At 42.2% G+C, this 8,728-nt stretch overlaps 1 pseudogene; it reads right to left on the reverse strand.

Annotated features, from left to right (window-relative positions):
- Positions 1 to 1,188: 1,188 nt before the first annotated feature.
- On the reverse strand, positions 1,189 to 2,043 carry LOC100424201 (bifunctional phosphoribosylaminoimidazole carboxylase/phosphoribosylaminoimidazole succinocarboxamide synthetase pseudogene; annotated as a pseudogene).
- Between the last annotated feature and the right edge of the window lie 6,685 nt (positions 2,044 to 8,728).

Genomic DNA, 8,728 nt, shown 5'->3' on the forward strand with positions numbered 1-8,728 from the left:
ATCCAGCCCTTGCCTCCCTTGCTCTCATCTCTAGCTAAAACTGCACTGCTGTCTCTGCACTCCAGCCACTGGCACTTCCTGATTACTTGGGGCATGCTGTACTCATCTTGCTCCCAGCTTCTGCCCATGTAGGTGCCCTCTGCCCTCAGCACTACCTTTCTCTACTTGGTTTATAGACTGCTGTCCTTCAGATCTCGCTTGAAATGTCACTTCCTTGGGGAAGCTGGCTTACACTCTCAGGACTCGGTTAGGTTCCCCTGTCAGACTCCTCCTATGTCACCATGTTTCTATTTTTCACAGCACTTACCTGTTTTAATTACATCGTGAATAGTTTTTGTTTGGATCTTGGGGAGCATGTATTCACTAGTACATTTTATTTGTGTTCTCTAATTTAAAATTTTTTCATCTTGCTTGATTTTTCTGCAGCTAAATTAGAAATTTGTAGTTTTCCCCCTAAAAAATGCAATGATGTTCTTTCTGTGATTTTCTGGTCACCTTTCTTCCAAGAAATCCATGTGCTCAAAGTGCTTGCTTGCAGTTTGCCCCATAATAAGTCATTGTTTAATCCAAAGATCTGAGCAGCAAACTGAGCTGATCCTTCTGGAGAAAGTATGGTTGAACAGCCGAGACCACTGGGTAGTTGAAGAGGAAACCACATATCCTGAACTCCTCAGTCTGGTGTGAGGGGAGGACAGCAGATAACTGAATGTGCAGTGTTCCCAAACATCACTGATCCCAAACCATTGCTTCTGCCTGCCACTGCCACAAATACAGTACGACTGCCACCCCTTCATACTCAGCTTTAATCCTCAGAGTTTCATCTGGTCCTTTATGTGCAGATGTTACTCGAAGTCCACATGGAATGCCAAAATTTCCACAGGCCTTGATTTTTTTCATGGTGACTAAGGTCAGAAGTAGAACCCATCAGTACTATAACACTGCACTGACTTTCTGATTTCAAAAGCAACTGTAATCTCTACAACCCATGCAGAGTTTTTCTGTACCATTTGGAACCCTTCAGGAGTTACACTGAAGCCTTGATACGACTGTTTATCTTTTGGCCAGAAGTGGTGGCTCATGCCTGTAATCCCAGCACTTTGGGAGGCTAAGGCAGGAGGATTGCTTGAGCCTGGGCAACATGGCAAGACTCCGTCTCTATTTTTTTTAATAACATTTTTAAAAGGATGATTAAAAGACTGTCTTTCTGTATTGGCTTTGATCTCCTGATGGTCACTGTCTCTAGGAATCATTATCAATAACATCAGTGAGAACAATTTCTTTGCTGGTCACATCAACACCAAATTCATTCTTCATATCAACCAGTGTACAGTTCTAGGGGGCAACCAGGATGTCTCCAGTATTTCAAAACAACCTATGTGGCATGACTCAGGATACCCACTTCAGTTTTATACCAAGTGCAGCAAAGCCAAATTTTGCTGCAGTTAGCTGTTCCCTAGACCACTGTGGGTCATGATTGGCATCATCCTTGAAAAACATCTCCATTTTAGGTGGGTAAAACTCATAGCCTTTCTTGGCACCAGGATTTCTTTTGAGTAAAGAACCAGTTGCTATTCTTCCGCAAACCATTCAGTTGGAATTATTTCACACTGGGGCACAATGAAAGCTGTCTTCTCACATTTTCTGGTAAAAGCAGTTTTAATACCTGCTTCCTGTAACAACAGAAAAATGCAACTGGTAATTTTATTTGAGGTTGCAACTTTTCCTTCCAGGTGATTCTGACTGCATTTCCTGCTGTCATCTGGCCCTTAGACTGCAGGAGGACTTTTCCTGGCCTATTTAACAAACAATTCATAGACCTCTTTTGTTTTACCTTCACACAGTTTTTTAGCAATGTTCAGTACCTCAGCCATCACCGTTATCCTGAGTGGGATGAGAGTTGCACCCATGCTGAGAGGCAGAAATCTCTGTTGTGAATATTTGATACCTGTTGCTTTATTTATTTATTTATTGACACAGATTCTCACTGTCACCTAGGCTGGAGTGCATTGGTGCAGTCTTGGCCCACTGCAGCCTCAGCCTCCCAGGCTCAAGCGATCCTCCCATCTCTTGCCAGTACCTGGGACCACAGGTTTGTGCCACCACACCCAGCTAAATTTTGTAATTTTTTGTAGAGACAGGGTTTCACCATGTTGCCTAGGCTGGTCTCAAACTTCTCAGCTCAAGTGATCCGCCCACCTCACCCTCCCAAAGTGCTGGGATTATAGGTGTGAGCCACCGTGCCTGGCTCTGTTGCCTCTTTAAAAAGCTAGTCCTGGCAGGGCACAGTGGCTCACGCCTGCAATCTCAGCATTTTGGGTGGCCAAGACAGGAGGATCTCTTGAACCCAGGAGTTTGAGGGTTCAAGTCCAGCCTGGGCAATGTAGTAAGACCTTGTCTCAAAAAAAAAAAAAAAAAATCAAGAATGATGGGACACATGGATATTCAGTATCACAGCATTCTGGAATATCCTATGAAATGACCAAATAAAGGTCAGCTTTCATTTGTTAATGGGTCATGGAGGTCATCTAAGGAAAAGGTACTTTTTACAATACATCTCAAAGTACTGAATTGTTTTAGCTTGGGCTTCTATAACAAAGTACCATAGACTGGATGACTTAAATCAGGGTTCCCCAACCCCCTGGGCCATGGACAGGTACACATCTGTTCAGAGACAGGCCACACAGCAGGAGGTGAGCAGTGGGTGAGCGAGCAGCCTGAGCTCTGCCTCCTGACAGATCAGTGGCAGCATTAGATTCTCATTGGAATGCAAACCCTATTGTGAACTGTAAGCAAGAGATCTAGATTGTGTACTCCTTATGAAAATCTAATGCCTGATGATCTGAGGTGGAACAGTTTCATCCCAAAACCATTGCCTCGCTCCACCTATCTGTGGAAATACTGTCTTCCATAAAACCAGCCCCTGGTGCCAAAAAGGTTGGGGACCACTGGCTTAAACAACATTTATTTTTCACAGTTCTGGAGGTTGGGAAGTCCAAGATAAGGAGCCAGCAGATTTGGTTCCTGGTGAGGGCCCTCTCTCTGGTTTGCAGAGGGCTGTCTTCTTGCTATCTCCTCACATAACAGAGAGAAAGTTCTATAAATTAGTTATCTTTATAAGATTACTAATCCCATCATGGGGCACCTCTCTCATGACCTCTTTAACCCTAATTACCACCCACAGGCCTCACTTCCATACACTATCACATTGGAAGTTAGGGCTTAAATATATGAGTTCAGTCTACAACATAAGCTGCATGATTGATGAGACTGTTCTTTATTCTCCTTTAGTTTCCAAACACTGCCAGCGATCCCTGACTCAGAAATGTCTAGCCAATTTGAGCTAAAACACTTGTGCATGAGTCAGGATTCAGAGGTACAGGCACTCCATTTTTCTTATCCCTCCTGTCACTGTTTCTGAATTGTGGAACTCAGTTGAATGAAATGGACTAGGAAAAGCAAGAAGAAAGTATTGTTTAGAATAGTTTGTCGTGGGCCCCTGCTTTGTTACTGTTAGAAGCACCTTTAAGGCAGTGACTGTTTACACTATTTTAGGGCAGCTCGCCTCTATAGCTGCTCTGCCTTTCATCAACAGAAACAAACTCAGTTCAGGTACTCTTTATTAAGCAATTCCTTCCTTCTGATGTACACTAAAAAATGCATTTAGTTACACTGAGAAGCTCTCTATTTGTTTCAGATAATATGAAGAAAAACTATTTCTCTTTCAAGGGTCATCATATCTATAATAGGTGGTTTATAGTAAGTACCTTTCTCGTTTCCTTGGGCAAAAGAAGCTTCAGAATTTTTCTTAACCCTCTCAGTTTTCTGGGGAAAGTGGCTAAACAAATTTCCAGCTTTTCTCGGGCTTCCCCTCCTCACTAAATAACAATGATAGAGTTCTGAGATGGACCAAGAGTAGGAAAAAGTGGGTACAGTTGGAAACTGAGGATCTTTCATTTGTAATCTGTGTGTAAAATATGGAAGTAAAGAGTAAAAAAAATTAGGAGATGAGGGCCTCAGTTTGAAGATACAGTTGATTTGGTTTTTGGTAGAGATGGGGTCTTGCTATGTTGCCTAGGGTGGTCTCAAACTCCTGGCCTCAAGTGATCCTCCCGCCTCAGCCTCCCAAAGTGCTGGGATTATAGGCCTGAGCCACCATGCCCAACCAGCAACAGGTTTTATATACCTTGAGAAAGTTAAAGGGGAGTCCAAGAAGATTAAAGTTTTGCTGTTGCTATCTAGAGCTCTTGAAAGCTTCTGCCACTTGTGATCAAAGAACAGGAATGCATGTTGTTTGTGTCTGGGAGCAATACCACACCTATTTGAGTCTATTTCAACTCAAACTAGAGGAAAGCAGAATCCCCAAATTTCAATTTGTGCCTTTTACAGTTTTTTCCTCATTTATTTAGCGAATTTGTATTACACCTACTCAGTATTGTAAAACTGCCATTTCAGGACAAATCATTTTTAGTTAAGAGGTTCTAAAATTATGGAAAATAAAGAGCATTGGCTGCCCCAGACAAGTTCCAAAGTAAAAATTAAATATCCCTTGATTGCTCCATTACCTCCCAGGCTGGATTAGGTCCCTTCTGTGCCAAGTGATAACTGTTTCTTGCCTGTCTCTAACTGCATGTTTGTACTGTATCTCCCAGGACAGTGTGATCTCCTTGAGGGCAGGGTCTGTTTTTCAGATTTCTGTATCCACAGATTAGAGGTTCTCATAATAAATGTATTTAATGAAGTAATGAATCTGATCTCTGATATTTTCTTTATCAATTATTCTCCTTGTTTCAGAAACACTTTTAATTTCTTAAGAATTTCTTTTAGAAATCATCAAGAGGAATACATAATGGATAATTTCACTTATATGGAGTTCTAGAAGAGGAAAATCTATAGCAGGAAAAAAAAAGAACAGTGGTTCCCTCTGGGAGGATAGGGGCAGAAGTTCACCTGGAGGAGGCAGGAGAGAACTTGCTGGGATGGTGCTCGTGGTCTATATGTTGACAGGAGTTTGGATTACACAGGTGTATACATTTATATAAATTTAAGTAATGTGGAGTTAATCTGTGTACTTCATTGTATGTAAATTTTATAACAACAAAAAAACAAATTTTAAACTCTAGTCAATGATGTGCATGTGAGGACTTTTAGAAGGATGAGTACAGGTGTCAGCAATCTAAAATGCATCAAAAAATAAGATGGATTAGGCTGGGCGCAGTGGCTCGTGCCTGTAAATCCCAGCACTTGGAGGCCGAGACAGGTGGATCACCTGAGGTCAGGAATTCGAAACCAGGCTGGTCAACATGGTGAAACCCCATCTCTACTAAAAATACAAAAATTAGCCAGGCATGATGGTGGGTGCCTATAATCGCAGCTACTTGGGAGGCTGAATCAGGAGAATCACTTGAACCTGGGAGACAGAGGTTGCAGTGAGCCAAGATTGCACCACTGCACTCCAGCCTGAGTGACAGAGAGAGACTCCGTCTCAAAAAAAAAAAAAAAAAAAATTAAGATGGACTGATGGATCTAGTTAGTTAAGGGATAAAATAAGTAAAATATTAATGGTAAAACCTTGGTAAACAATGTTCACTGTAAAATTCTTTTAACTTTGCTATTTGGATATTTTCATAATAAAATGTTGCGAAAAAGCATTAGGGGATTTATCATTATTGCTGAATACTTGAGAAACTCAGTTTAACTCTTTTAGTATGCTATTCTTAGATTGCTATGAAGTTATAAGATACCACTGAAATACTTGCAGGAAGGGAATATAAGCCTGTGGCCTAGCAATTTACTTGTCTTCCCCACTAATGATAATAATACAGCAGTTCCCTCCCACTCAGGTCTGGACTATCCCCCCCCCCCCCCCCCCCCCCCGCCGATTATGACAGGGCTGGTGGCTAAAACAGAGGCTAATCTTTCAAACATTCTTTCCTGCTGGGCGTGGTGGCTCCCGCCTGTAATCCCAGCACTTTGGGAGGCTGAGGCAGCTGGTGAGGTCAGGAGAGTGAAACCATCCTGGGTAACATGGTGAAATCCCGCCTCTACTAAAAATACAAAAAAATTAGCTGGGCGAGGTGGTGGGCGCCTGTAGTCCCAGCTACTCAGGAGGCTGAGGCAGGAGAATGGCGTGAACCCGGGAGGCGGAGCTTGCGGTGAGCCGAGATAGCGCCACTGCACTCCAGCCTAGGTGACAGAGTGAGACTAGGTCCCCAAAAAAAAAAAATCTTTCCTAAGACTGTCCAGCGATAAGGGTAAGTCTACCCACCTCCTGACTAGCAGGGACCAGGCTGACCAGGAAAATTATGATTTTCCTGCAATACACTGCAACTTTCAATAAATGCCAGGAAATCTTTCTTTTAAGTACATACATTTATTAAGTACACAAGAAAAAAACCATTTAGGTAATAACTACTTAAGAATAAATGCAATGTGTCCAGAACAAATCTGATGCTCTGTATTTTAACTTTTAAAAAAATCACAGTTAAACTTGTATCCTTCATTTTACCCCAACAAAAACTAACTTTTTTATAGAGAAGGACTTTAACAAGTAATGTCAACAAGGCATTCTAAAATACTCATAATTTAAACAGCTTGCAAGGAGACAACTATTTTTTTTTTGAGACAGGGTCTTGCTCTGTCGCCCAGGCTGTAGTGCAGTGGCGTGATCTCAGCTTACTGTAACCTCTACCTCCCAGGTTCAAGTGATTCTCCTACCTCAGCCTCCTGAGTAGCTGTGACTACAGGCATGTACCACCACGCCCGGCTAATTTTTTGTATTTTTAGTAGAGACAGGGTTTTGCCCTGTTGGCCAGGCTAGTCTCGAACTCCTGACCTCAGGTGATCTGCCTGCCTCAGCCTCCCAAAGTACTGGGATTATAGGTGTGAGCTACTGCACCCGGCTCCTTGGAAACAACTACTTAAAAAAACAAAACAAAACTTTTTTTTAAGGCTAAAAAGTGTTTTGAGTTGTGTATGCCCTGCTTAAAGTTTCAGTTGTTCCTTTTCTGGATTTATTGCTATTGTTAGCAACAGTTGCAGCTATTTACAGTTCATACCAGGGAGTGTTAATTTCTGTAGCTGCTCTCTCATTTTGAGTTAAAAGATAAACTACACAGTACCAGGTCTGTTCCTGAGAAGGTAAGAAATCTTAGCTTAGTTAACTGCCCAGTAATGTAAATATCATGTTTTTGTTTTGTTTTGTTTTTTGAGATGGAGTTTCGCTCTTGTTGCCCAGGCTGGAGTGCAATGGCGCGATCTCGGCTCTCTGCAACTTCCACCCCTCAGGTTCAAACAATTCTGCCTCAGCCTCCCGAGTAGCTGGGATTACAGGCATGCGCCACTACACCCGGCTAATTTTTGTACTTTTAGCAGAGATGGGGTTTCAACATTTTGACCAGGCTGGTCTCGAACTCCTGACCTCAGTTGATCCGCCTGCCTTGGCCTCTCAAAGTGCTAGGATTACAGGCATGAGCCACTGCACCTGGCCAATATCATGTTTTAATCAGGGAACTCTTAGCTCCAGTTCAAGAAGTGTAAACCTGATAATGTACTGACAATGATGTAGCTGAAGGGACATACTGTTGTTCTTCTATACTGGCCTCAAAAAGGTAAGAGGTTCTCTAAATGGACTTCTGTTATCTACACAGAGATCCATGGCATCTGTCATCCATGGAAGCTCTAAACCTTAACTGCATTTTCTATATCAGTGGTTCTCACATTGTGGTCCCTAAGATCTATAGCATCAGTGGAGGACTAATTAGAAATGCAAAACTAGGGTTCCCACTCCAGACCTACAGAATCAGAAACTCTGGATGTGGACCCAGCAATCTGTATTTTAACACATTTTCCAGGTGATTCTAATGCACGATAAAATTTGAGGACCACTTTTTTTGTTCTCTGCCAAAAGGGAGGAGCCTGGAGGAGAACTCAGTGGACAGGCCCAGTGGTTGTTGTACAAAAATTGGACTTTCCCAAGAGGGGATGAAATGCCATGAGGTAGGAGATAGCATGAAGTCTCTCCAAAGAATGAGAATGACACTCCCTGACTAGAACAAAGTCAGAGCTAATTTAATGCGGTATTACAGCAGATGCTTCTAACACTTGGTGAGAGGACAATGATAAAGCTCCCAAGAGTGCCTGCCCGTTGTCTTGAGTTCTCCTGTAGGGTGGGGGAGTCAGGGATAAGAACCTGATTCTAAGGCCTAAGATGGCAGTCTATTTCTGCCCAGCATACTCACTGGGACACACTGCCAAATAGAGATGATGCATAGTTTCCTTATCCTAGACACCAGATCACCACTGATGACTGATAACATCTCTGTTAATACATCTACCTTTACCCCATCAGGAACCAGGCAATCCTATAATTATCCCATTATTGTGGGAAAAAAAAAAATATGTGATTGAAGCCACACAGATCAAGAGAGAAACTTCTAAGATTATGGCTCTGGAAGCCATAAACCTTAAGTTTTAAGCTTGCTTATCTTTGTCCTTTAATAATATTGTGGATGTTTTTTTCCGCCTGGTATGTAGTTTTTGCAATGCAGCAACCAACTGTACATAATGTTCCATAAATGTACATTGTCATGATTTAAATACCTGTTTCAAGTTGATATCCTAAATAGTTATTAGCTTTTATTTAGTTAGTTAGTTTTGAGACAGGGTCTCACTCTGTCACCCAGGCTGGAGTACAGTGGCATGATCAAGGCTCACTGCTGCCTCAACCTCT

The sequence above is a fragment of the Macaca mulatta genome, chromosome 15, assembly GCF_049350105.2.
Source record: "Macaca mulatta isolate MMU2019108-1 chromosome 15, T2T-MMU8v2.0, whole genome shotgun sequence".
Taxonomy (NCBI): Eukaryota; Metazoa; Chordata; class Mammalia; order Primates; family Cercopithecidae; genus Macaca; species Macaca mulatta.